This window comes from Astatotilapia calliptera, chromosome 1, assembly GCF_900246225.1.
Source record: "Astatotilapia calliptera chromosome 1, fAstCal1.2, whole genome shotgun sequence".
Classification (NCBI taxonomy): Eukaryota; Metazoa; Chordata; class Actinopteri; order Cichliformes; family Cichlidae; genus Astatotilapia; species Astatotilapia calliptera.
In genome coordinates this window covers 13,060,918-13,088,533 of record NC_039302.1, presented here as the reverse complement: position 1 = coordinate 13,088,533, position 27,616 = coordinate 13,060,918, and the positions used below count along the sequence as shown (strand labels likewise).

At 40.8% G+C, this 27,616-nt stretch overlaps 1 protein-coding gene across 3 annotated transcripts in view; it reads right to left on the bottom strand.

Moving 5' to 3' along the window:
• pcdh9 (protocadherin 9) overlaps positions 1–27,616 on the bottom strand; it is a 196,121-nt gene that overhangs the window by 109,282 nt on the left and 59,223 nt on the right. Inside the window, exons 4-5 of one of the 3 annotated variants that reach the window (XR_003272241.1) lie at positions 13,788–13,880; positions 13,193–13,462 (exon numbers count right to left, since the gene is read on the bottom strand). The exons of the other annotated variants lie outside the window; for them this stretch is intronic. The gene's annotated coding sequence lies outside the window, so the exon portion shown is untranslated. Of the gene's footprint in view, positions 1–13,192; positions 13,463–13,787; positions 13,881–27,616 lie in introns of those variants that run through there. 3 annotated transcript variants of the gene reach the window in all.

Here is a 27,616-nt window from a genome sequence, read left to right as displayed (position 1 = left end):
TGCTGCAAGACAGTCAACTCAGGAGTGATGTCACTTCCTTTAAACTAGATGTAAAAGAAAAGCAGTAACAGATTTTTTTATGGCAAATTGTCAGTAAGTGTACACACAAACCTGGAAGCAGTTATCTCCTACAGGTAGAGATATAATTAGTTAGTTGACATGGTAGATAGAATGGATACCACCTTGGGAAACACAGCCATCCCAAATAAAAGAGCTACTTAATTAGAAGAAGTACAGTGAGCCAAGAGAGCGTGACAGAAGATGGGACAAAGGAAGACCTTGAATAAACCGTTGCATTAAGAATTTCTAGATTTAGGTTGTTTTAAAAGAGACATTCAGAAGGTCTTATTTGTGCTACAGTCTTTTTGTAATGCTGTATTAGTAAGTAACCTTTTTGCCTGTTATCTAACTTACTATTTTTGTAAGAATTTACTCTATTGCTGAAAAATCTAATTGGAGTTTAAAGGGGCATTCTTGGGACTAATTAGCGACATTAGCTTTAGCTATGTAGCTAACCATTAGAGGTTACTAGGTTAGTAGTTAAAAATACAGCTGCGATCTATTAATAAGCAGGAAACAATCACAAACAATGAAGTGGGAACTCTGTTTCTGAAAAAAGAATGCTAAAAAATTTGCCAGTGATAGCACGTTGGCAGCCTGTTGGTTCACAGGAAGCTGCCTGTCTACCTGCAGAGAGCATCTGTTGTCAGATGGGGGCAGTGTTATAAATAAATATGGGGCACAACCAGGGTACTCCTGTACTTTTGTTGGTCAGCTGCGGAAAAGAGTGAAGAGTACAGCAAGGACCTGGAGGACTGTGCAAGAGCATGTTTGAAGTATTGAACATGTCACCAATTTTTCAAAGTAAATATATTTCTAAAAGTGCTACTGAAATGAAATTCGCAGATGTCGGCATCAACCCATCCAATCCACAAATGCTGTTACATTCCTCTAAAAGATTGGACAACTCTTCTAAAATGAAATGCTGTCCAAGAGCCAAGGACCACTTGTGGAGTTCTACAGAAAGACCTGGAATCACGAGTACAACTGTTACAAAGAATACAATAAGAAATGCACTCAACCGCCCTGAGCTGTATGCACGCTCCCCATGCCAAAATCCATTGCTGAAGAAAAAGCAGGTTGAGGTGCGTTTAAAGTTTACTTAGCAAGCCTGTAAAATATTGTGAAATAACTGCAGCAGGGATAAATACAAAAATCAACTACCGATTTTTATGAAGAATGTATTGGTTATCTACCACATGTTGATGAAGAAGAATGAGGGTGAACGTTGCAGCGAGACAATGATCCCAAACTGTCAGGGCGCGGCTGTGTGGCAGGCAGGAGGAGGACCCAAACGCAAAACTCACAGACACGGGGATGAACTCAAAATCACAGCTTTAATGCTGGAATGGCAGAACATAGGAAATACAAAACTAAACTGGGAAAAGTAAACTAACATACGCAGAGAGACACAGGGAGATCCACACAACATGAGGGACGACGTCACGCTGAACAGAGGGAGACGCAGACAGAAATACACAGAGGGTTAACGAGGGGAGTGGGAACACACGGGGAACACAGGTGACACTGATAACCATAACGAGACAGGGCGGGGTGAACTGAACACTGACGGGAGAGGTGAAACAAGGAGCACAGAGGTTCAGACAGGAGGAGAGAGAGCACGAGTAGAACACCAACGTAACAGGCAGGGGAAACACGGAATAAACACGAAAGGGGACGAGGGCTCATGAATACATAGAGGGCACACAGGGGGAAGAGAGAGCACGGGGAGAACTTAGACATGATGGGCAGGGGAAGCATGGAATAAAACATAAGGAGAGACGAGGGCTCACAGATACACAGAGGGGCACACAGGGAGACATGAAGGGCAAGGGATCAAAACTAGAAGCCATGGAATAAATCACACAAGTACAATAATACGAAAATCACAAAGAACTAAAAACGCTGGGTCAGGAGACCCAGGACCGTGACAGTACCCCCCCCTCAAGGGCTGGCTCCAGACAGCCCAAACACAGAAAAACAAAACCAAACAGAAAACAACCCAGGGCGGGCGGCGGGGGCCCAGGACGGAGGGCTCGGAACAGAAAACAAAGAGCACAGAAAACACCGGAGCCCAAGAAAACAACCCAAAACACAGAGCAGTTCAGGGGGCCGACCGTGCGGAAGGCAACGGCGGAGACGCGGAAACAGTTCAGGAGGCCGACCGTGCGCAAGGCAACGGCGGCGGCGGCGGCGGCGACGACGGAGCAGTTCAGGAGGCCGACCGCGCGGAAGGCGGCGGCGGCGGCGACGACGGAGCAGTTCAGGAGGCCGACCGCGCGGAAGGCAGCGGCGGCGGCGACGACGGAGCAGTTCAGGAGGCCGACCGCGCGGAAGGCAGCGGCGGCGGCGACGACGGAGCAGTTCAGGAGGCCGACCGCGCGGAAGGCGGCGGCGGCCCTCCAGTCCCAGGCGTGCCGGCCATGGCCCGGTGGGCGCAGGGCCAGACGAGGCGGCAGAAGCGGAGGCTGGGCCAGACGAGGCGGCAGAAGCGGAGGCTGGACCAGACGAGGCGGCAGAAGCGGAGGCTGGACCAGACGAGGCGGCAGAAGCGGAGGCTGGACCAGACGAGGCGGCTGATGAGGGTGCTGGACCAGACGAGGCGGCTGATGAGGGTGCTGGACCAGACGAGGCGGCTGATGAGGGTGCTGGACCAGACGAGGCGGCTGATGGGGATGCTGGAGCAGACGAGGCGGCTGATGAGGATGCTGGAGCAGACGAGGCAGCTGATGAGGAGGCTGGGGCAGACGAAGGCTCTGATGAGGAGGCTGCGGCAGACGAAGGCTCTGATGAGGAGGCTGCGGCAGACGAAGGCTCTGATGAGGAGGCTGCGGCAGACGAAGGCTCTGATGAGGAGGCTGCGGCAGACGAAGGCTCTGATGAGGAGGCTGCGGCAGACGAAGGCTCTGATGAGGAGGCTGCGGCAGACGAAGGCTCTGATGAGGAGGCTGCGGCAGACGAAGGCTCTGATGAGGAGGCTGCGGCAGACGAAGACTCGGAGGCCGGGCCAGGCGAGGTTGCAGAGGCCGAGGCCGGGCCAGGCGAGGTTGCAGAGGCCGAGGCCGGGCCAGGCGAGGTTGCAGAGGCCGAGGCCGGGCCAGGCGAGGTTGCAGAGGCCGAGGCCGGGCCAGGCGAGGTTGCAGAGGCCGAGGCCGGGCCAGGCGAGGTTGCAGAGGCCGAGGCCGGGCCAGGCGTAGCAGAAGCACAGGCGGATGTAGCTGGGCCAGGTGATGACGAGGCGGTCGCAGATGGCGGCTGGACAGGCTCCTCGGGCCCTCCAGCTGATGCGGCGTGAGGCTGAACGGGCCCCTCGGACCCTCCAGCGGAGACAGGAGGCTGAACGGGCCCCTCGGACCCTCCAGCGGAGACAGGAGGCTGAACGGGCCCCTCGGACCCTCCAGCGGAGACAGGAGGCTGAACGGGCCCCTCGGACCCTCCAGCGGAGACAGGAGGCTGAACGGGCCCCTCGGACCCTCCAGCGGAGACAGGAGGCTGAACGGGCCTCTCGGACCCTCCAGCGGAGACAGGAGGCTGAACGGGCCTCTCGGACCCTCCAGCGGAGACAGGGAGGTGCTGGCCGGGCTCACTGGAACCCCCAGCGGACGAGGTAGATGGCGGCGTGGGAGCCGCGGAGTCCTGGATGAGCTCATCCGAGCTTCCAGCAGGAGCTGAAGTAGAGCCAGAGAGGATTGGGACCCCGGGCTCAATGTTAAGCTGGCTAGAAAACCGCACTGCTACGGGGAACTGGGCCAAAGGTTCAGGTGCGAGCCGAGCTGCTGGACACACGGGGACCTGAGCTGCTGGACACACGGGGACCTGAGCTGCTGGACACACGGGGACCTGAGCTGCTGGACACACGGGGACCTGAGCTGCTGGACACACGGGGACCTGAGCTGCTGGACACACGGGGACCTGAGCTGCTAACGGTGGAGAAGTAAATGACTGCACAGGGGACTGAACTGATGTCTGTAGTAACGGTGGTGGTGAGAGTGAAGTCGGTGGTGGAGTTAATGACTTCACAGGGGAATGAACTAGAGGTAGTGACGGTTGTGGTGCTGGTGGTTGAGTGGGTGACTGTGCTAAAGGAGGCTGCACTGGGGACACCGGAGACTGCACTGGGGACACCGGAGACTGCACTGGGGACACCGGAGACTGCACTGGGGACACCGGAGACTGCACTGGGGACACCGGAGACTGCACTGGGGACACCGGAGACTGCACTGGGGACACTGGAGACTGCACTGGGGACACTGGAGACTGCACTGATGGTTGTAGTGGAGGTGTAACGGGTGAAGGAGTGGCTGAAGTGGCTGTGGGTCGGACGGCTAGTGGCTCAGCTACAGGGTATGGCAACGGCAGGGCTATGGGTTGAATGACTGGCTGAGTAGCAGCCTGAGTGGCTGGGTGTAGTGACGGTTGTGGTGGAAGAGAAACAGGTGGCAGTGTGGATGATGGAGCTAAGGGCGACTGAGTGGCAGACCGAACTGATGACTGAAGCGATGGTAGAGGTGAAAATGGAGCTTGTGGTGGAGTTAATGGCTGAGCTAACGGGGACACAGGAGACTGAACTGAGGGTGGCTGCGAGGGAGCTAACGGAGCTGTGAAGGACTGCGAGGGAGCTAACGGAGCTGTGAAGGACTGCGAGGGAGCTAACGGAGCTGTGAAGGGCTGCGAGGGAGCTAACGGAGCTGTGAAGGGCTGCGAGGGAGCTAACGGAGCCGTGAAGGGCTGCGAGGGAGCTAACGGAGCTGTGAAGGGCTGCGAGGGAGCTAACGGAGCTGTGAAGGGCTGCGAGGGAGCTAACGGAGCTGTGAAGGGCTGCGAGGGAGCTAACGGAGCTGGGACGGGCTGCGAGGGAGCTGGCTGAGCTGGGACGGGCTGCGAGGGAGCTGGCTGAGCTGGGACGGGCTGCGAGGGAGCTGGCTGAGCTGGGACGGGCTGCGAGGGAGCTGGCTGAGCTGGGACGGGCTGCGAGGGAGCCGACTGAGCTTCTGGTAGCACAACAGGTGAATTAGAAGGCTGAATGTCCGGCTGTGGGGTGGCGCGTCGGCGGCGTGAATGCCGTTTCTTTTTCCCCGCAGATGGCTCCAAAGGGCCGGGAAAAACCACATCCGGCCGGTGAAACTGACGCGGCTGCTCCAGGGTGGCTGTTGTCTGTTGCTGCTGGGCCAAGTCTGATATTTCCCGAGTTCGCGCCGCCTCCCGGGCGTTATTCAAATTGGCCAATAGGTCCAAACATCCACTGACCTGGCGGAGATGAGAATTTTCTTTGAGGATTGCTTCGATAGCATTTATCCCCACAATCTTGGCCCTTGTATTGGAAGTGTGAGTTATCCACTCGACTAGGCGTTGGACACGTATCAGATCGCTCTCCCCGGGTAAGTCTGCTGGGTCCATATCTGGTGACGTCGTACTGTCAGGGCGCGGCTGTGTGGCAGGCAGGAGGAGGACCCAAACGCAAAACTCACAGACACGGGGATGAACTCAAAATCACAGCTTTAATGCTGGAATGGCAGAACATAGGAAATACAAAACTAAACTGGGAAAAGTAAACTAACATACGCAGAGAGACACAGGGAGATCCACACAACATGAGGGACGACGTCACGCTGAACAGAGGGAGACGCAGACAGAAATACACAGAGGGTTAACGAGGGGAGTGGGAACACACGGGGAACACAGGTGACACTGATAACCATAACGAGACAGGGCGGGGTGAACTGAACACTGACGGGAGAGGTGAAACAAGGAGCACAGAGGTTCAGACAGGAGGAGAGAGAGCACGAGTAGAACACCAACGTAACAGGCAGGGGAAACACGGAATAAACACGAAAGGGGACGAGGGCTCATGAATACATAGAGGGCACACAGGGGGAAGAGAGAGCACGGGGAGAACTTAGACATGATGGGCAGGGGAAGCATGGAATAAAACATAAGGAGAGACGAGGGCTCACAGATACACAGAGGGGCACACAGGGAGACATGAAGGGCAAGGGATCAAAACTAGAAGCCATGGAATAAATCACACAAGTACAATAATACGAAAATCACAAAGAACTAAAAACGCTGGGTCAGGAGACCCAGGACCGTGACACAAACAGAAAGTCAAGGAAAGAAAATAAAAATGCTAAAATGACCCAGCCGATCACGTGAGCTGAATCCAACTCAAAAACTATGGAAAGAACTAAACCTCAGAGTTCATAGAAGGTACCCACAGAACCATCAGGATTTCAAGAATAGTGGTTTTATTGCTTTGCATGTATGGATTGGATGGCTTGTTATCTGCTGTACGTGCAAATTGACACAACTGTGGCACTATAAAGGATTAGGCATGTTCCCTAATGTGACCACGTGACAAAAAGCTTCGCATGAAGAACAAATTTGGTTAATTGAGCGACTGCCAGGGACTGCATAGGGAGAGAGGCAGGATACACCCTAGACAGGTTGCCAATCTGTCTGAAGGCCAATGCAGGGAGACAGACAACCGTCCGCACTCACATTCATACCTATAAGCAATTAAAGGTCACCAATAAACAACCAGGTACCTGGAGAAAACCCATACAGACACAGAGACTATGCAAACGCTACACAGAAAGGCTTCGGCCAGATAGTGTAATCAAGTCCAGGACCTTCATATTAATAGTTTTACTCACCTTGTTCAACCCTGAATACTCTGTCTCCTCTGAAAAAAGGGGCCTCAGATCAGAAGTGCTTGACTGCCTGGCATAACTCACAAGTGCAGATGAAACTGTTAACCTGGAGAAATGGCATCTCACTAATTTAGAAAATCTTCATTTAGTTTGGAAAAAGAGTTTGATATTCTAAAAAGCTTCTAAAAAGCCCTCTATAAAATAAGAACATCGTACTATCCATTACTGATTGAAAAAAAATAAGAACAACTTCACCCTTTTTTTAAGAACTACAGCCAGGCTGACAAAGAATCAGACATCTCTTGGGCCAACCATTATTTCAAATTTAACTAGTAATAACTTCACAAATAAATGTTGAACCATTAGAGAAGAAATATATAACCATCCCACAGATGTATCATTGTGTACAGCAATTTTCAATATGACTGGTATTTATTTAGACTCTGAGTTAACTTCAATAATTATTTCCTCTGAACCATCAACATCTCTATTAGACACCATTCCTACAGCTTCTCAAGGAAGTCCTACCATTCATTAATGCTTCTATCTTAAATATGATCAGATATTACAGTCATCTTATGGTGTGAGTAATTAAAATAATACTTAAAAAGCTATCACTTCTTTTATTTAAAAGTTTTTCTGAAAGTATAGTTGTGAAACAGATAACTTATCAAATTATTTATTTGATGTGTTCCAGTCAGGATTCAGAATTTACATCACAGAAATCTTCTTATAGCCTCTGACAGTAGATAGACTTTTTTTGTAAGATTCTTCTGGCAAAAAATATGAAGTGATATGAATTTGTGACATAATGAAAAAAACACAATATAGACTTACACTGAAAACCTGATAAATATTTATCATAGATTAGAAATACAAACATCAGCTACGCTATGGCCAAATGCTGAGGTTCGATTTCAGAAACAAGGGATAATAATATTTTCGTAAAAATTTAACTATTAAACCCAAAGCAAACAATATATTTAAATGCTAAGAGAGTCAGAAGGATGCCACAGTCCATGCATACCAAATGTCCCCATGTGTTTGCTACTGTTTATAAGCTTGTGGTGAGGTATGTAATATCTGCTTCAAATAACAATTTATCTAATCACTGGTTGATATGTTGGAATATTTAAATACGTCATATTCACAAGCTGTCGCAGTTGAAAAATGGGATCAAGTCTCTTGTTTGGCGCTTTAGTACAAAATTGCATTTTATAAAAAAGAATGTCCAAGAGGTTCAAGTGTAGGTTGAATAAGCACTTTTTTATAATAGGAGATTGTATTTCTGGTAACCTCTGTGTTTCGTAATAAGAAAATATAAATAGCTACATTGACCTTTGAGTGCTTTCAGGCTAAAATACAACAGTGTGTTGTTGCTTCTCCTTTGATGATTTTTTTTAATGCTTATTAAGTTCACTTTCTTTTTCCTGCACTGATATAGATTTGTTGGTTTTAGTTACTATTTTTCCCAGCCAGTTTATGTTTCTTTTCCTTCTTTTTTTTTTTTTTTACAAAACAATTCCAATCCAGTGCTTACCAACCAATCCCAGTCATACTCTGCAGTAACTCAACTATTTACCAAGCTAAATAACAAACTTGCAGTAGGGAAAAAAGAAAGAAAGAGATAAGAAAGAGTATTATCCTATTTATTGGAAAAAAGAATTATCAAGAAGGTCCACTATTCGGCCTTTATATGTGGAGTTTGCAGATTCTAACTGTGTCTGTGCAGATTCTCTCCAGGAACTCCCACAGTCCAAAGACATGCAGTCAATGGGGATACTTTATTGGTGAATCTAAATTGCCCATAGCTGTGAATGTGAGTGCGAATGGTTGTCCGTCTCTCTGTGTTAGCTAGCTGCCCCCAACCTCCTCTGTTACCCTTACACGGATAACCGGAAGCGAATGGATAGATGGATGGATGGAGAAAGTAGGTAACGTATAGAGTTGCTGCAGTTGCCAAATATCCTTGGGCAAGATACTAACTCCATGTTTGCCTACTGGTGGTGGTTAGTGGGCCCGGTGGCACCAGTGTCCGGCAGCCTCGCCTCTGTCAGTGCGCCCCAGGGCAGCTGTGGCTACAGTGTAGCTTGCCATCACCAGTGTGTGAATGTGTGAATGTCTGCCTGTAGTGTAAAGCGCTTTGGGGTCCTTAGGGACTAAGTAAAGTGCTACACAAATGCAGACCATCTCAGGTACAGTACACATGTGGCTGATTAAAGTAGCTATGCTATAGGCCATCTCTCTTCAATTTTGTTAGTCTTTACCACCAACATTTTAGCTGCACAAGCTACAGGCCGAGTCTGCTGGTAGCAACACTCCCACCGCAAGTTCTCCAGACGTGGTATAGTCTAGTTTTCAGTACTTTTTAAATATAGACCCAGATGATAATTCCCATGTCCTCTTTCATATGTAGTTAAAGTATTTCTTGCATAGCTAGAGAGTTAAAACAATGGATGCTAGAAACTAGACAATTAGAACTAGACACCCTCCTGCCTCAAAACCTGTGCTGAACAGCTGGCTCCCATCTTTACTCACATCTTCAACAGATCCCTGGAGCTGTGTGACATTCCCTCTTGCTTCAAACGCTCCACCATCATCCCTGTTCCCAAGAAACCCACCATCACAGGACTGAATGACTACAGACCTGTCGCCTTGACGTCTGTGGTCATGAAATCCTTCGAACGACTGGTGTTAGCCCATCTGAAAGACATTACAGGCCACCAGCTGGACCCTCTGCAGTTTGTCTACCGGACAAACAGGTCGGTGGATGATGCAGTAAACATGGGGCTGCATTACATCCTGCAACACCTCGACCACCCGGGAACTTATGCCAGAGTCCTGTTTGTGGACTTTAGTTCGGCTTTTAACACCATTGTGCCTGAACTTCTCTCCTCCAAACTCTCCCAGCTCAGCGTGTCACCAGCTACCTGTCAATGGATCACCAGCTTCCTGACAGATAGAAAGCAACAAGTGAGGCTGGGGGAGATCACCTCTGAAACTCGGTCCCTCAGTATTGGTGCCCCTCAAGGATGTGTCCTCTCACCACTACTGTTCTCCCTCTACACTAACGACTGCACCTCCAAGAACTCGGCTGTTAAACTCCTAAAGTTTGCAGATGACACCACTGTCATTGGCCTGATTCAGGATGGTGATGAGTCTGCATACCGGCAGGAAGTTGAGCGGCTGGTACTCTGGTGCAGTCAGCACAATCTGGAGCTGAACACTCTTAAAACTGTAGAGATGACAGTGGACTTCAGGAGACATCCCTCAACTCTGCTCCCCCTCACCATATCAGACAGCCCTGTGACAACTGTGAAGACCTTCAAGTTCCTGGGTACAACCATCTCCCAGGACCTGAAGTGGGAGACCAACATCAACTCCATCCTCAAAAAGACCCAGCAGAGGATGTACTTCCTGAGACAACTGGGGAAGTACAGTCTCCCACAGGAGCTGCTGATCCAATTCTACACTGCGGTCATTGAGTCTGTCCTGTGCTCCTCCATCACAGTCTGGTATGGTGCAGCCACTAAACAGGACAGGAGCAGACTGCAGCGGACTGTACGGGCAGCAGAAAGGATCATCGGCGCCCCCCTGCCCTCCATCCAGGATCTGTACCTCTCAAGAACCGGGAAATGGGCAGGGAAAATCATCGCAGACCCCTCACACCCTGGTCACAGACTTTTTGATCTGCTGCCCTCTGGCAGACGGTACAGAAGCCTGCAGACCAGGACCACCCGACATAGGAACAGTTTCTTTCCCCTCGACATCTCCCTTCTAAACAGTTGACCTGTCACACTGCTCCCACTGCCAGACTGCAGCTGCACCTTATGTACATTCTGTAGTATTCATTCCACCTCATTTCATTTCTGTATTTTATGTATACAAGTTTAGATTAGTTATTTATAGTTGGTTTACACAGCGTTGTGTATGTATGTGTATGTATGTGTAACGTATATATAGACACGTGTGTGTGATTTACATTGCTGTGCTTGAGAGCCACCATCTACCGGAACCAAATTCCTTGTATGTGTCTGCACATATACTTGGCCAATAAACACGATTCTGATTCTGATTAAATTTAAGGAACTTCTTTATAAGGAACTTATAAGGAACTTGTAAGGAACTTCTTTATAAACATTAAAAGTTCAAACATATATTTATTCGTTAATGACTTAATTAATGCTAGTAATAGCATATTGATTTAGTGTCCATATGAATCATAGAGTAATTTAGATCATTTTAATTCACATATTTACATTTGAGTGGCCCCAAAAATGGTTTAGATTCACAAATTGATTTCTCACCCCCTGGGTGGTATGTAATGAAAGTTACAAAGCATGAAATGCAATCTTTCAGCTCTCAAAAGCCTAAGTTATGAACTCTAATGTGTTTTTATCTTTTACTTTCTTCTCCAATACCTGAATCTACTTTCCTCAAGGTTCAAAGATGAATGAGTCAATATGAGCTGGGATGGTTTCGATTTCTGGGTAACACTGAAATAAAGGCCCAACTGACAGAAATCTTCATTTTTAAAGAAGGTATTCTTAAGATATTTAAGTAATTCTGTAAGTATTAGTACCTTTTTTCAAAGCAGGAATATTCAGTATAGCTACAATATGCCAAAAAACTGGCACGCTAGACTGACAGCTGAGTATTAGGGTGGATAAAGTAAGTTTTCCAGGAAAGTGACTGAAATGGATATTACAATTAATAATAAACTATTAAAAGAAATAAACCGCTGTTTAAACAGTGCACATGCAGTAATGAAGATACACATATTAACTGCTTTAAATCTTGATTTTTTATTTTTTCACTGACCTTGAGAGGATCTTAATTTTTCATCTTGCTTCATTGATAGAAAACCATGCACACAGCCAAATTTCAACTGTTTAGTGAGACAAAAATGAACAAAGACGCACTACTATTGCCCTGAAATATGTGGTTGGTGTTTTTTAGTAATACAACAGTTAAATGGTTTAACAGAATGTTTCTTGTAGCTCTGTTTCAGGTGGTTCTCTTTTACCACTTATAATAGATTAATTAAGTGGTTAAAAAACCCAATTAGTCACCAGAATGGTAGTTTTGCCAGATGAATATTCTGATTCCAACTCTATACAAGAGTTGGAATATAGCCCCGAGGCTTGATTACCTTAAGGTCTTCAACCCTATCTTTGGAGTAGCAAGAACCCTGCCTGAGGGTCCAATGCCATACACTGGGTAACTTGGAGGCAAAAAAGCCTGTAAATTCTTGTAGCTTGAGGCCATATCCAGATATGTTTCAGATCAGGTGATCAAGAAAATCATTTATAAAACAATCAGGTGTCCAGAGTAGAGATTATGTGATTTTCTTTTTTCTTTTCCTTTTTTTTTATATGCATAAACTGAAGCATATCGACAGTTGAGTGATCTATTATATTTATCAAGGTAAAGTTATAGCTAGAACATTGTCATATTTGACTAAAAAGTGCATGATTGCATGATTTGCATAAATTGATCAAATAAGCATTTGATCCCAACAACCCAGCCCTCAATTCTGATTCCAATCAATCAATCAGTTAAAGATCCTCCTGATCTCATTAAAAGTAAACTACAATAAAAATTAAAGACTGTTAATTTCTTAATTGAGCAAATTTACAAATTCACCAGGAGATCTAATAATTATTTCCCCTGTTGTAACCACATTGTTTAGTTCAAATAGCCATCGAGTCTTTATAGTATGTAACCACTCGTGATATTCTAATAAAACTCTCCATCCGTTTTAATCTGTTACAATATACATACACGTCATATATTATAAGCTCTCATATAGCTGTAATTATTTTCTTGTCTCATATGCGTTCCCTCTTGTTCTCAAACTGTTAAGAGGTCTTCTGCTTACAAAGGGGTGCTGGAGCCTATCCCAGCTGCCAACACAGAGTGGCAGACGACCACTCACAGTCACACCTATAGGCAATTTTGGTTCACCAGTTAATCTAACCCTTGACTGCACGTCTTTGGACTGTGGGAGGAAGCTGAGTACCCAGAGAGAACCCATGCATGGGCAGAACAAGAGCAAACTCCACAGAGGCTTTAGTCAGATAAGGGATTTGAACCCAGAACCTTCTTGCTAACCATCGCACCATGCTGCCCTAAATTAAGTGGTACTGAGTTAATTCATTTCAGTATTCTCTTTTAACAGGAAATGTGTTTTTTTTTTTTATCTAAGCCCATCAAAGTGAATATTCAACATCAAAACTGCTTTGTTTTGTTTACAGTTTCAACAATAATGGTGATTTTGCAACTGTATTATTTAAGAAAAGGGGAAAAAAATTCTCCTAAGCTTACTTAAACACAGCAACATTTGCATCATCCTTTTTTTCAGAAACAAAATGTATTTATGCAGCATTTCATATTTAATTGCTCTACTACAGGTCACTAATAATCCCTTTGCACTAACATGTAAAGATCAGATTATTCTGTAAGTAGGCTAAATGTTCAAGTTTATAGCTGTGAATCTGGTAAAAGATTGAATAAATGCGACCACCAGAGAGGATTCATTCCCTCCAAATTGTAAAGCTGGTCTGGTTATGGATGGGAACAACTTTAGAATATAAACAGTTCCTGGAGGATGAAGGAATTCATACCATCAACTGCCCACAACAATTGCCTGACTTACGTCCAATATAACAGCACTGGGACATTATGTTTTGGTCCATCCGAACCCACCAGGTTACTCCTGGAGTCCTGGTCCAGATCTGGGAAGAGATCCTCTTCGATCATCACAATAAAGAGTATGCAGCAATGTTGTCAGTACATTATAAGCACCCAGGGGCCATACTGAGTACTATTTTTAGTTGCTTTAATACATATTCAATCAAGAGGGTAAAACTGACTGTGACTATACTCTTTAACTTTACATAAATGCAATAAAAGAACAAGTTCCAGTTGCACAAGCTACACACTGTCTTGGGTAATCATTTTAAAATGTGTGCCTATAAATAGCAGAATAAATTCTAAAATTATAACCTAAAGTTAACTCACACACTATAATGTGTTGTTATTAATGTTAAATGTAGCAAAAAAAAAAGTATTTACCTCAGATATGTCTCTTATGGTGACTAGAGTGTGCAATTTGAGTTTTCTTCTCAGGCTCATGGACTGGAATCAAAGATCATCGTATTACAGCAACTAAAAGAGAAAGACAATCTGATACCTTTACTGCACAGTGATTCAGTGCTTATTTAGTGCTCTTTTAATGCATACAAACATTTCCTTACACTACATTCATGCTTCAAACATTTGTATTTGTTTTTAAAAACTGAAAAACTAAAATAACAAGGAGGAACATGCTTCAGTTTCACTGGGTACTTTTAAGATATCTAAACAAATCAAATCAAATGATTTTCATTACTTAAAATCAAGCAGCACAGGTAGAAATGACCATTACAGGCAACAATTTTAGTCCTAATAGCTGCTATGTCTAAGATTAAACCACTGATTTTAGTGAACTTTTTATGGCTGAGTGGTGCAGATCAGCAGCAAGTACCGAAATTATACAGCAAAAAACCTTAATCAAAGATAAAAAGCATGAATTGTCTCCTGGAGCTCACAGAAGACTTTTTCAACAAGACAACAAAAGTGAAGAAGTAATCTCTGAAACCCAAAGCTGGTTCTTATTTTATTTGAGAAATCAATGACTTTACTTTAAGGAAAAGAAATCTTGATCATGTCTTGATGCATTCTCAATCATCCAGGTAAGTAAATCTCCAAAAGTCGATTCTGTTCATCTAGATGTAGCGTTTTCAGTGTTTATAAGATTAGGGAAACCTGCAGTCAGTGGAGACTGAAGAAGTCACTTGGATGAGTGACGAAACGTTTCTCCCACTGAAAATGTTGCGTCCAGTTGAACCTATTTTTTTAATTGTTCAATTTTTTTTATAAAAAAGTTGTGTTAAACACAGTAATTTAAACTACACCGGCCATTTCATTCTGACAAATCCCAAATACAAACCTTCAGAAGAATCCCATAACCAGGTAAAATCTAATCAAGTTTTGCTGTTACAAAGACACAGAGACACTCACTCATTATGTGAATTAACATAACATTTGATGCTTACTTGTAGACTGATAATGCTGGAGTTACTTGGACACTACTGAACATGGGGGTTTTGACTGGCCAGGGATTTGAAGACTTACTTCAAATCCCCAACCAAATACTTACTGGACCAAAAAGTGCCTAAAAATATATTGCTAGCGGGCAGAACTGTGGTCAATTAATATTTGCTTGTATCATCAAAAATAAGGCAACAGCTACTAGCATCCAGTTATTATTGCATTTACTTTAACTTGCTAGAAGCATTTCCTGCTGCTCGGAGTTCCACATGCATGTGTTTAGATTAAGTAGATAATCTAATCAGAATACAATCTGCAAGGCTTTATCTGTTTTGACGGCTCAAGGTTAGAACTGCCATACTAAGACTGTTCAAGGGTGGTAAGAGGAAAATTACATTTTAAAAGTTCAACCTCCTCCCGGGAGAATGGTACTTGAACCAAACACACTCAAAGAGATTACTTCAAAGACAGTATTCCTTTAGGAAATAACAGCATTAACATATTGGAAACAATAACCCCTCCACTATTTGAGCAAAGGAAAACAATGTGCTACTATACAAAGACCCCATTGTTATGGAAATTATTCAGAGAAATTAAGGTGTTGCCGCTACAGCATAGAAAACCTATCTCCCTCAAGCACGGGGGATACTCTTCACGTAGGCTTTCAATATATCTGATCCATATACACTGTAATTCTTCCTGACATTGGGGGTGTAAGTGCTTCTTCACGTTGCAATTTATGTTTTGTAATGAAACTTTAAAATTGTGGTGGATTCTCTAACATGCTTCATATTCTTGATGGCATGGCTTAGAGAGGTTTTTTTTTTTTTCAAAACAAAACAAATTTTGCTTAAAATAGGTCACTGAGGCTGAAAGGGTGCTTATATTATATTCAAGGATTAACAAGTAAAAGGTATTCAGTAAATTTCAATATTAAACTAGGTCATGGCAACTTACACTAGGATTAGGAAAATCCATATGAAATAGAAATGACTATGTTATGAGATTTTCATCTAAACTAAAATAATCATCTTTATTGTAAGCTATTTATGCTTCCAATTTAAGGCATAATCAAAACAAAAGAAAATCAACGGAAGTGAAACAGTGGTTTTAGTGCTTTTAAAACCATATCACAAATGTACCTTTCTCAGCATTTCAGTCAACTTTGCTATCACAAGACATGAAGTCTTATCTGCTTAAAAGATTGCGACTATTATGGACAAGAAACCTGAAAGGATTCAATCTCTGAAATTCTCTCACTAGAACAATATTTCCATTGATGATTTTTGTTTTTGTAGTTGTTCATTTGTTTTCTTTTTTTTCATTAACCCATTCAAATGAACCATCTGCCAAGTTCTCTGCGTATTATCTAAATTGTATTGTTTTAGTTGAGGAAGAAATAAATAGATTAATCATATTGTGAATGCTAACTCTTTCCACCCACACAAGCACACAGCCTCATGGACACAGAATGGGTATGAATCAAAATCCCTGATGTATAATCCTTCAAATAGAAAATCCACTTCAAAGTCTTATTTCATCCATCCAAGACTCATATGCTCATGTCTGCACCACTACAGTCAGGCCCCTCAGGTACTAGTTTTAGGGTCAATGTTCTGATAAAACCAGCTAATGATGCCTTCAAAGACCACTAGGTCTATAGAGGCTGACCACAAGAGATTTAATTTATTTTATTTCAATATTTATAAATATATATATGCAACCATTAATTTATTACCCCCCCCCCCCCCCCCACCTCACCTTAACTTAATCCTTTGTACTATTAGATGAATACATCTAATATTCATCAATGAAATCTGTTCAGATTGTCAGCTGATTTTGTTTGGCAGGTCTAATTAGCCTCGGCTCAATGAGCATCACTGACATTTGTGGGTGTGTTTGTGAGAGGTTTATTGTGAATTTGTAGATGTGTCCCTGACGTGACTGAATGCTTTTCTTTAAAAGGAGAGAAGCATAAACATCTTTTTATAGCAACAAACATACCCTTGCCTAAGTTAGAAACTGTGCCTTTTTTATAACTTCTGAGTTGCAAATCAACTGCAAAACAAGCGAGTTTATATCTGTGCATGCCATGACCTTGTCAATGCAAGCGTGAAGAATCAGTTTTAGTTGTATTTTGTTCAGGGAAATGATTGTAATTTTAATCATGATCTAAATGAATTGATTGAACGAATATTTTAGTCAAGTTTTTGCTGTTGCATCAGTTTTGTGTTGAGTGTTTAATCTGTATTTATTCTAAAGTTGGAGAAGTATCATCTTTGTAATATGCAGTTAGAGCAATAATGTGGTAAGTATGATTTCTACAGTGTTAGTAAAAAACCTACTTTTTTCTTAATTCCACAAGTACTCCACATTTTTTGCTGTCCCTTCTAACCTGACAACAAGATGCTCTGCTCAGGAAAAAGTAATTCAGCAGCTCTCTAAAATGGAGCGACACGGGTCTCGAAAATGAAAAATATGCACTTATTTAACTTTTCTGAGTTGTAATTAGTGAAACTTCGGGAAACTGAATAATTGCACTTCATTTTGATTAGACAATTTAAGATTTTTGTACTTTTTGGTACAGCTTGCTGTATGCTGCATGAAAATTGAATGAAAATGCCATTTTCTTCTTTTATGTGAGAATTTAAAGCATGCTTGATTTTGTAGTATTGTGAGATTCAACTACATACTATTCCAAAATTGTGACTATCTGCCTTGTGCAATTTGAAGCTTTTAATTTGTGTGTGGTCAAATATGAAACTTTGCAGGAGTGCTGCCCCTTTTTTCATATTTTAACTAGTCAAACATGGTTTAATCTCCATTCCAAAAGTACAAATGCTGATTAATTTTAATGGTAAAAAGATCAGTAAAAAATTTCATGCATTATCTTTAATAGTTCTAGAGATAAGCTTGTTTAAACATTTCCACAGAGTTCAGTGTGCAAAAAATAAAAGCCTGAACGTGGGTCAATGAACCACTTTTTTTTTTTTTTTTTAAATGCTTGGAAATATATCCATCCATTTGTTTTCTTCTGCCAATCCTTATTAGGATAGGGTGAGAGGCACAGTACATGCTTAACATATCGCCAGTCTGTCACAGGGCTTCACGCTCACATTCACAACTACTGGTATGTACCTTTTGGAGCCACCAGTTAACTTAACCACCCTGACTGCATGGGTAACCCACCCAGACACAGGGAGAAAATGCAAACTCCATAGAGAAAAGCCCCAGTCAGAATTGAACCCAGGACCTTCTTGCTGTGAGGCAACACCGCTAAAATTTGACAGCAGTCTTCAAATATGTTGAAAAATTTTTTTTTTCATTTTTCAATTTTTTTATTCTAAAAATTGTGTTTTGTAACCCTGTAGTTCAAGACAAAGATCAAAACATTCTGTTGTGTTTGATTTTTAAAGGCAGGTAGTTTCCCACCTAGCTTGCCGAAATTAAAGCCAATCTCCCACTGACTTTATGCTGAAAATAGTTTTGCACTTGATTTGAAATCGTGTGTACTCATAAAAATTGAAAGTAAAAGTGATTGTTTCTATAGAAGATTTCAAAGGGACACATATGTGTTGAACTGTTTTATCAGTTTTCATGTACACTGTTCCAAAAAATAGTAATGTCAAATTATTTTACTGTGTATTTTACAGTTGTGTACTGTTTTTCTAGAATATCATTACATTCACATAAGTAGACTGTGATCTGACACGTCAAATGTAAAATAACATAACATCACTGTAAATGTAATAAAACACAATTTACTTGTTTGTTAAATATATTTTGTTCTACATATGCATATTTAGATTGTAAAAATACATCCAGAAATGTCTCCCATCATGCGTTGGGACATGTGCTGCTGTTTAGATGTTCTTGCTTTATTGTTTATGGTTACGTTACTTTTAACTGTTATCTTGAATGTTGTGTTTACGCCGTGGTGCAGCGTCACTGACAGTTGTTGTTTTGTAGAGAGAGTGCTGTACCATGAGTGACTTCTGTTGTGCTGTTGTTGAACCTTGAGGCACATTGTAGCACCGGCAAGTGTTTTAATAAAGAGCTCCCCCTGCCAGCTTGGGGTTGAATAATAAGCTCAATCTCTCTCTGTGAGCTTCTTTGTTAAGATTTCTCTGCATGCCACAATGTAAAACGTTGCACGGACACGCTGTGCTAATTATATATTTTGAAAAAGAAAAGTAGAGGTAGGAATTGCAATTAATATAAATAACTTGACGCTAAGCATCGGCCAATGAATGTGAACTAACAACAACAAGGTCGTGGGTATGGCTGTGACCGTAGGAAAAAACCCTAATATGAAGGTATTTTACTGTGAATTTTACAGTAATGTTCTGTTCTTCTAGAATATCATTAAAGTTACGTAAATAGACTTTGACTTCACATTTTGAATGTAAATTAACATTAAATCACTGTAATGTAATACAACATAATTGTTATGATTATTAAATGTATCTGTCTGTACATATGCATATTTAGATTGTTAAAATACATTCACAAATGTATCATGATTTCACAAATATCTGTCCGTTATTTGAAAGATTGAACTGTTGAATTCAAATGTAATGCTATGGAAAAGTATATAACATGATCCCTATAAGCTTGTGTTACATCACATAAGTATTATTATCATTGCTAGTTAGGGCCATCGTGGCTCAAGAGTTGGCAGTTCGCCTTGTGATTAGAAGATTGCCGGTTCGCGCCCCGGCTCGGACACTCTCCGTCGTTGTGTCCGTGGTCAAGACTCTTCACCTACCGCCTACTAGTGATAGCCAAAGGGTGCGATATGGCAGCCTCGCCTCTGTCAGTCTGTCCCAGGGCATGCAATCAATTGTTATTTAAACCAACTGTTAACTGTATATTTCTGTACATTTACGTATTATGATTCATATTTCCACATTCAGTGACCTTGTTTATAGGTAATTTCATTGTTTGATCACGTAAAAATGTACCTAATTTAATGTCTAAAAGCACTTAGAAAAGGCAGAATCCCATGTCAAATTAGCGCAACAAACTCTATTTTCATTACTGGAAATAACCGTATTTTTATGGGGAGTTATTTTCTGTTATTTCACGGTCGTATCTTGGCGCCCCAGCTGCTGGAATATTACCGTTGTTTTAGGATGTTTTTTTTTAACAGTGTACAGACACGACAACACTTGAATGCATTAGTATATTTGTTGATGTTGATAGGAAAAAATAATCATTAAAGTATTATCTATTATTATTATTTGTTTATCTGCTGCTGAATTTTAGAAGCAAGTATTTAATCCACAAGCAAAATATGACTTAGTATTTGATGGAGAAACCTTTGTTGACAAGCTCAGTGGTAAGAGATTTCTTGAGGTTCATCAGCTTTTCTTTTTTGGGGGGGCTTTTTTTTTTGGCTTTTTTGTGTTAAAATTAAAAATTCTTTAAATAGCAATTCTGTGAACTGGCGATGAATCACCATCATTTTTGTGACTCATTATCCAGCTGAATAAATTGAACTCTTAACAAATCAGATGATACCCGTTATAGCTAATAATTGTTACTGCAGAATTTCTGCTAAATTCTATTATCAGTAAGGTTGTTCGTAGCATACCTTTCACCAGTTACTGTAGTAATGTATACATCTTGTGTGGCTTGGGTTTTAAAACTTACTTCTTAGCATGATTGTTGCTACATATAAATATACATATATAGCATGATATATATAGAGAATTTTGGGATAACATTATTTTTAATTCAGATGGTTTTTTATAGCATCTGAGAACTTTGATAGCTTAATTACTTTTCTGGATAAATAAGGCTTTAACTCCATCATACTGTACTGCATCTGCTCCAACACAGTGAAAAAGCATTAAGATGAAAATATCAGACAAACAAAACTACTAAGCACTAAGCACCAAGAAGTGAATGTGCTTTTTCTGCTAACTTATTTTGAAAGTGCAACAATTTATGTTCCAGTGTCTCATAACCTCAAAAATGGTCATGGAACAGTTTTATAGGTCAGACATCTGAAACTCCTCCAGCACACCCTGGATATATTCCAACAAGTCAACTGCACTGTGGGTATGTTGTACATACTAAGATTTTTTTTTGTTAGTATCTAGATTTGGACTGCATGTGTTCACAGTACTGGGCAAAACATCAAAAGCTGCCACGATATGCTCTGCCTCTGAGGCTGAATTTTAGTGATCTCATCTAACTATATAATGCTGTAGAAATGGATGAACCTTAACATACTGTAACAATCAGTCAGTTATCTTTTGTGTTGCTGTCAGAAGGATTAATGGTAGCAGAACATCTAACTTCTCCCTTTAGATGTAGACAAAAAAGAAATTATCAGAAAATTAAATTCTTCTTTTTGGCAAAGCCCAATAGCAAACAGTATTCAATGAATAGTGAATAACCAGCTGCTATGGTGATGTTGGGTGAGTTTAACTGTGTTTCTCTGAACAAATTCAGAGCAGTAAATGAATAAAAAATGTTTCTTCGTTGTCAGCGTTCTAACAGATTGGGTTTGAGTGAACTAAAAACAAAAGATTAATAAGAATTGCTGTGGTAGAGAGAAGGAATCTTCTTACAATTTCAAAGTTTTTTGATGATGATTTCCCATGATAAATTGCATGTATTGTATTTCCCAAGGTGCACAGCACGTGGCTGTTGTTGAGTGACAAGGAGTTTGAAGCTGCTAATGTGACTGACAACAGAAAATCATTTGAGCATTTCAAGGGATGACTGGCCCTTGAGAGGATGTAATGTGGCTGGAGGAGATTAAGCAATCACAGCTGTTGAAACTATCTATCTATCTATCTATCTATCTATCTATCTATCTATCTATCTATCTATCTATGGCCCTCATAGATAGAAATAAATCAAATTTCAAAGCAGAAGCACTTAACAGCATAATTACTGGCTCAGAAACCAGTTCATTAAGAAAACATCTAAGGTAAAAGGCATAACTGTTAAGAGCTCTCTTAAAAGTGCAGTTCACAAACACCACAGTAAGAGCAACTGTATAACTGAACACATGACAGCAATTAATTACTATGAACTAGGAATAAAGCAGTTCAATGCAGTCAAGATAAGATCACTTTTAATACCAACCTCCAAGATAGTATCAGTGTAATATCCAATCCACAGTAACATAGTTTTTTTTGTTATTGCAAAAAAACCAAAAACAAAACAAAACAAAAAAGCATAACTGCATTCACAGAGAGACCAGAACTGTTAACATGACTTTAATCAGCAAGCAATAAATGCAAAAGCTTGACAACCCCCCCCCCCAACACTTAATAGCTTAGTAGGTTAAATATATATAAGTGAATGAACCGTGTATGAAGAAGAGAGAAGGGCACTGATATAGGCCCGATGAGTGAGAAAATAGTGCATTCTACTGAATGAAATTACAGTCTGCATTGTCATAAATCTTCCTGTAGCATAATTATAAGAATATGCTGTCATGGCCTCTTTATATATTGTCTTTATATTTACTGTAAACAAATGCAGTGCTGCATGCAGTATGTTTGTTTTGAACAGCGTATTTTTTTAACTGTGTATTTTGTTATGACAACAACATGATGTCCTCTCTGCAGTTAGATAATTAAAAAAAAAACAATGAGTAAAGGTGGAAAATGAGGTTGAACACACATATTTCCCATGAGAGTGTCCTCTGATTTTACATTTCTTGTTTCCACAGCTCCAATTAACAGCTTTGGTACCAATTAGTAAAATCAAGCCTTTGCTGATGAAAAACCCATGGGGTTATATGTGTCAAGAACTAATGCTTGAGTTAAAAAAAAAGAAGAAGAAGTAAGCGTAGATCTGAATCTAGAATAATTGGGACAATGGGGTAAATGACTTTGTTCTATATATTCTATATGTTGTTAGTCGCTTTAGTCGTTATTTTACTAAGCATATATGTAATAGTGGGTAGCAACAAAGCTGGATCACTTTTACTATTGACATTTTGAGATTTCTTATATCTGAATTGAGAAAAAAAAATACTGTATAGTACCCACTTCCTTCTCTAGTGCTTTTCCTTCAATACCCCCCCATATTCGTCTCATCCTAAGCATCCTCTTGGGATAACATGGTATCTAGGTGTGGCTGTGGCAGGAGTATCAATCTGAACTGCTCATGCAACCTGTAGACCTTGCCCAAAGCCAACATGTTTGTTAGTATGCCAGGGATAACAAATGACTTAACATGCTTCCCTCTTTAATAACCTTGTACACCTACAAGACAACAATAACAGAGAAACCTCCCTGAGTGCTCCTTAATTCAATTAAAAAGCATGGACGATGAGCGTGCCATGCAAAAAGAAGACCTCGGAGCAGTGATAAACTTCACAGCTCTACATTTCTTTGAAAGATGTTAGATGGTCTTTTTAAAGTGGATTTTCAGTACCAGTGAATGTTCAGGTCAAATTTTCTTACTATATTTTCATTATAAATAATATTTTCATATATTGTTCTTGTGCATGATTGTTTGACTGCTGACTGACGTGTAGCACAATGTTCTTGATTCAATTACTTACTGTAATAAAAATAGGGGCAAAATTATATTGCATACAAAAATACTACATGAAAAAATAACAGGAAACCGTATGTAACCCTAAGAAGCACACAAATACAAGACTGTGGCACTACTTTGTATAAGGTGCTGCTGCTGTGCTGCTGTTTTTGTAAGTGTACAACATTCACAATTACTGACTTTCACGAACAATAATTTTGTGATGCTCACCCCAAATATCAAGTTAAAACATTTTTACCAACTAACTGCAGTCTGAAACAAAGCAAGAAAATTGTGTGGCTTTTAATGGCAAAAAGTATGAATGTGGTTATTCTGCATCTTCTATGTTTATGTGTCTGTGTTATGTCTGAGGCTATAGTTATGTAGCATGGCGTCCACTGGTATGTCTATATGCCATGTGTACAGTACAGTACAGTACAGTACATACTGTATATGCATGGCATACATAAATATCTATGGCATCTGGGGCCACTGCTACCTCTGTCCACCTGCAACACAAAATTTGACCTAGACATTTTTGCATCTTCTCGAGTCCCCATTATTGGTCCTGTTTTTTGTTAAGTGGTTGGTAATTGGTTCATGATTCATATTGAAATAAGTACAAAAACTAAGGAATCTAAGCGACTATTCTTTACCTCAAGACAAACTATGAAAACCTGCACTTGACGTTTTGCAGAAACAGGGAGAAAACAGAGCCATTATGCATATTTTGAATTTCTTGACCTTTCAACACACGTGCACTTCCTCATCGGTTTTATTCTCTCCATGTCGAATACAGAGAAGTGTATCTTTATCCATGAACCTGGCTCTCTCACTAATGTTCCTCCTTGTCAGAGACAAAGGGGTTTTAAGACTGGATGATTTGGCAGGCTCTACCACTTGCAGGCAATATTTCAACCCATCCATCTAGCTAGGATAATAGAGTGTCCTTGCCTTTCAGCGCCTTGAGGAGTGACCAGTTATCACTAGCCACCAGCTCTGTTGTTAATAAAACAGGGGATTGGAGGATTGAGTTGAGAAAGAGGATAAAAAAGAAAGAAGGATGGAGAGAAGGGTAAAAGAGAAAAGGGTGCATGTTATTTTGACAGGCGCCTCGCAAAGGTGAAGCTGATCACGATCAGCAGTCAGTTACCAAGCTGGCAGGAGTTCTCTTTTAACATCTTAGCTTTGGTTTCTGTGAAGATAAATTTAGCCCCATCACATCTCTCTTCAGACTGTGGAGAGGGGAGGAGAAGAGAGGAGAGAGTAGATGAGAAGAATTGGAGTGGAGAGGTGGGGCAGACAGTGTTAGGCTGATCTAGCTAATGGCCAAACTGACCTTCACATAAAGTCAAATGGTAAGAAGAGTAAGTAGCGTGTCATACTAAGCCACTGCAGTTTAATCAAGGCTATTTCCGTTATGCCAGACTTTCCTACTGCCTTGTGATTTTAAACAAGTAGTTAAAATTTCATTGATTGCTCAGTATGTGTTGCACAACTTCAACATTAATATTAGAAAAGATAAAAATGATATCGGATCGGACAAAAAAAGGGATAAACCATATATGTTTTTTGTCTCATAAAGAGTGGAATACATCTAAACAACTTGTATTTTTTGGTAATTCCTAAATGTAAACAAATTCATTCTTCCTAAGGCAGAAATTTGCAGCATAATTTCAATGATTTTATCTACCTTGGGAGTTTTTTCCATCATGAATTGACATCAGTGCTCAAGAAGTGGAAAGGCTGACTAAAGCATAATAATGTACTGTATATAGGCAATATCATTTGAAATTTTAGGATAGCACAGAGCTGGTTTCATATAAAGTAAAATTACCCCAGGCATATCCTCCACTATCTGGTCTTCATCACATCTTTCCACTTTACAGTCTGTGGAGCATTTCTCTGCTATACCTGATTGAGACATAGTCTCAGGCAAACACTCACAGTGACAACTGCACCTCTCTCAGGATTACTGTTGAATCTCACATTAAAGTTTATATTTATTTATTTATTTTTCTGTCAACATGGTTTGTAAAAATATAGAACAGTTTTTTTTGTGGTATTTTGTTATTGGGATGCAAAGCATAGATTATAGTAAGAGCTTAAAGAGGACTATTGAGTAGTTAAGTAAGTTTCTTTTGGAGTTCTTTTTATATTAGACTTTAAAAAAACCTTGATTAATTCATTAATATCTCTAAGTAGCAGGAGTTACTGTGAAAGATGAAAACTACCTAGAAAAAAGAAAATACATGTAAATAGGACCCAAATAAAAATTTGAAAAGCCCAAATGTATTTTAAAAATCTGTCCATAAAGTGCCCATAAAAAGGGTACCACACTACAAAAACTAGGAGCAAATAGTTACATGTCATGAGAAGCTGTTTAATAAGATAAAGAGTTCTTATGTTATTAAACAGGTGCCAAACCCGTGTATTAGGCCACACATTTTAATTCAAAACTGACTAATTTTTCAGTGATATTGTTTGACTTTGGACAGAATACTTGCCAAAGACAAAACAACAAAAAACATGAGATCTCACAATCTAAAAACTGACTAAAGGAGTTAATCATCATCAGAAAGATTAATTCATTATTTACTGCTGTGTAGTTGTGTTTTACAATGCTCTTTGCAATTGTATAGCTGGCCAAACACTCTTCCTCATCTCTGCTTAAAGCAGTTCATCATGGTCTAAATACTGTAATCATTAATAGATGTATGAATCTATAGCATTTTCCTAATGTGATTTTCCAGCTTGATCAATAAGTACATTTCAGACAATAAAGCACATTTCACAGAATAAAACTGTTGCCCTATACACAGGTATACGTTATAACTCTATCTGACATTGGTTCATTTCAGCTTCCAAAGAAACACCTACAGAGATTGTCCCTGACAGTATGCCTAATGTCGCTTTAGAAGAGGAAGCATGCATAACTGGAATCTTGTATGAATCCTGAAAGTCGCTGATTTGTCACAATTTTCCAAAAATCAATGATTACTTCAAGCATGTTAAAACACACACATGCTGTTTTATCTGCTATATGGAGTAAGAGTAAGCTGCCTAAATTTATGAGTACAAAAATTAGTCTGAAGGTCTACTTTCCTTTCTAGTCTTATCAATATTTTCAGTCAAGACACTTTCAGATTGATTAAATCAAATTGTACGTAATACATCACTAATCTAAGCTTAGCAGCTGGACTTGCATTCCGAACATCCTGCACCATAGTTTTAACGATACATTCTCTCCATTGTTAGATTATGTTTCATCCTCTAATCCAGGTGTACTATAAGTGGCCACACAGTCTCTTCCAGACAGATGTATAAAATAAAGCATCTAGCTTTGCAGCATCTTTACAAAGATTTGTAAACAAATCACACCACCATGCTCAACTCTATGTGGTGTTTTTGCAAAGTTGAACTGTTCAGGGACTACAGCAGTTATAAAGAGGGGTTACAAAGGTACACTTTTGCTGACACTTTGATGATTCAGCAACTGCGGAGACCCAAACCTCCTTTGGAATTAACATCAGTACAAAAACTGTGTGCCGGGAGCTCCATGGCACAGGCTTCCTCTCTCAGCTGTAATATGTAGGTGGTTTGTCTCAAGTTACCTCAGACTAGTTTCATCAAATTCTTACACCTACTGTTCAGTCCTGTACTTTCAGAGACTTAATTAAAGATGTTAAACTTAATTTCCAGTATGCCACTACAGTAATTAAAGACAATCTTATCAGAAACAAGATAAGAGTAATCTGATGTCATAAACAAAAAACAAAGTCCCATGAAACATCAGTTACTTACTACATAGGGCATCTGTCTTGCAATTTACAATGGAAAAATAACTGATTTTTAAATGTATTCTGGTAATTTTATCCTTTATCTAATAGTTTTATCCTTACAGGGACATGTGGCCTGCATCCTGGTTGTTTTAGATTCCCCCTACCCCAATACTTTACAATGGATATAATCACATGGCAGTAAATGCATTGATCTTTATGATTTCAAGGACCACGGAGTGACAAAATTCCCAATAAATCGTTGTGACAAAAGCAGTCTACGAGGATACTTTTCCAATTAGCTAATGGATTCATTCAGCTGTTAAAATGACTCTGGAGGATGTATGTGTGTTGTGACTAGTTTACATGATAACTGCAATACTCCATTTCTATAGACATGATTTCTGAATACAATTAAACCATTAATGAATGCACATGTGTGGCCAAGGACTTTTAAACAATAAACAATCAGCCCAAGCACTTACCAACCAGAGAAGGGAATATTTTCAGCCAGCTGTGCCA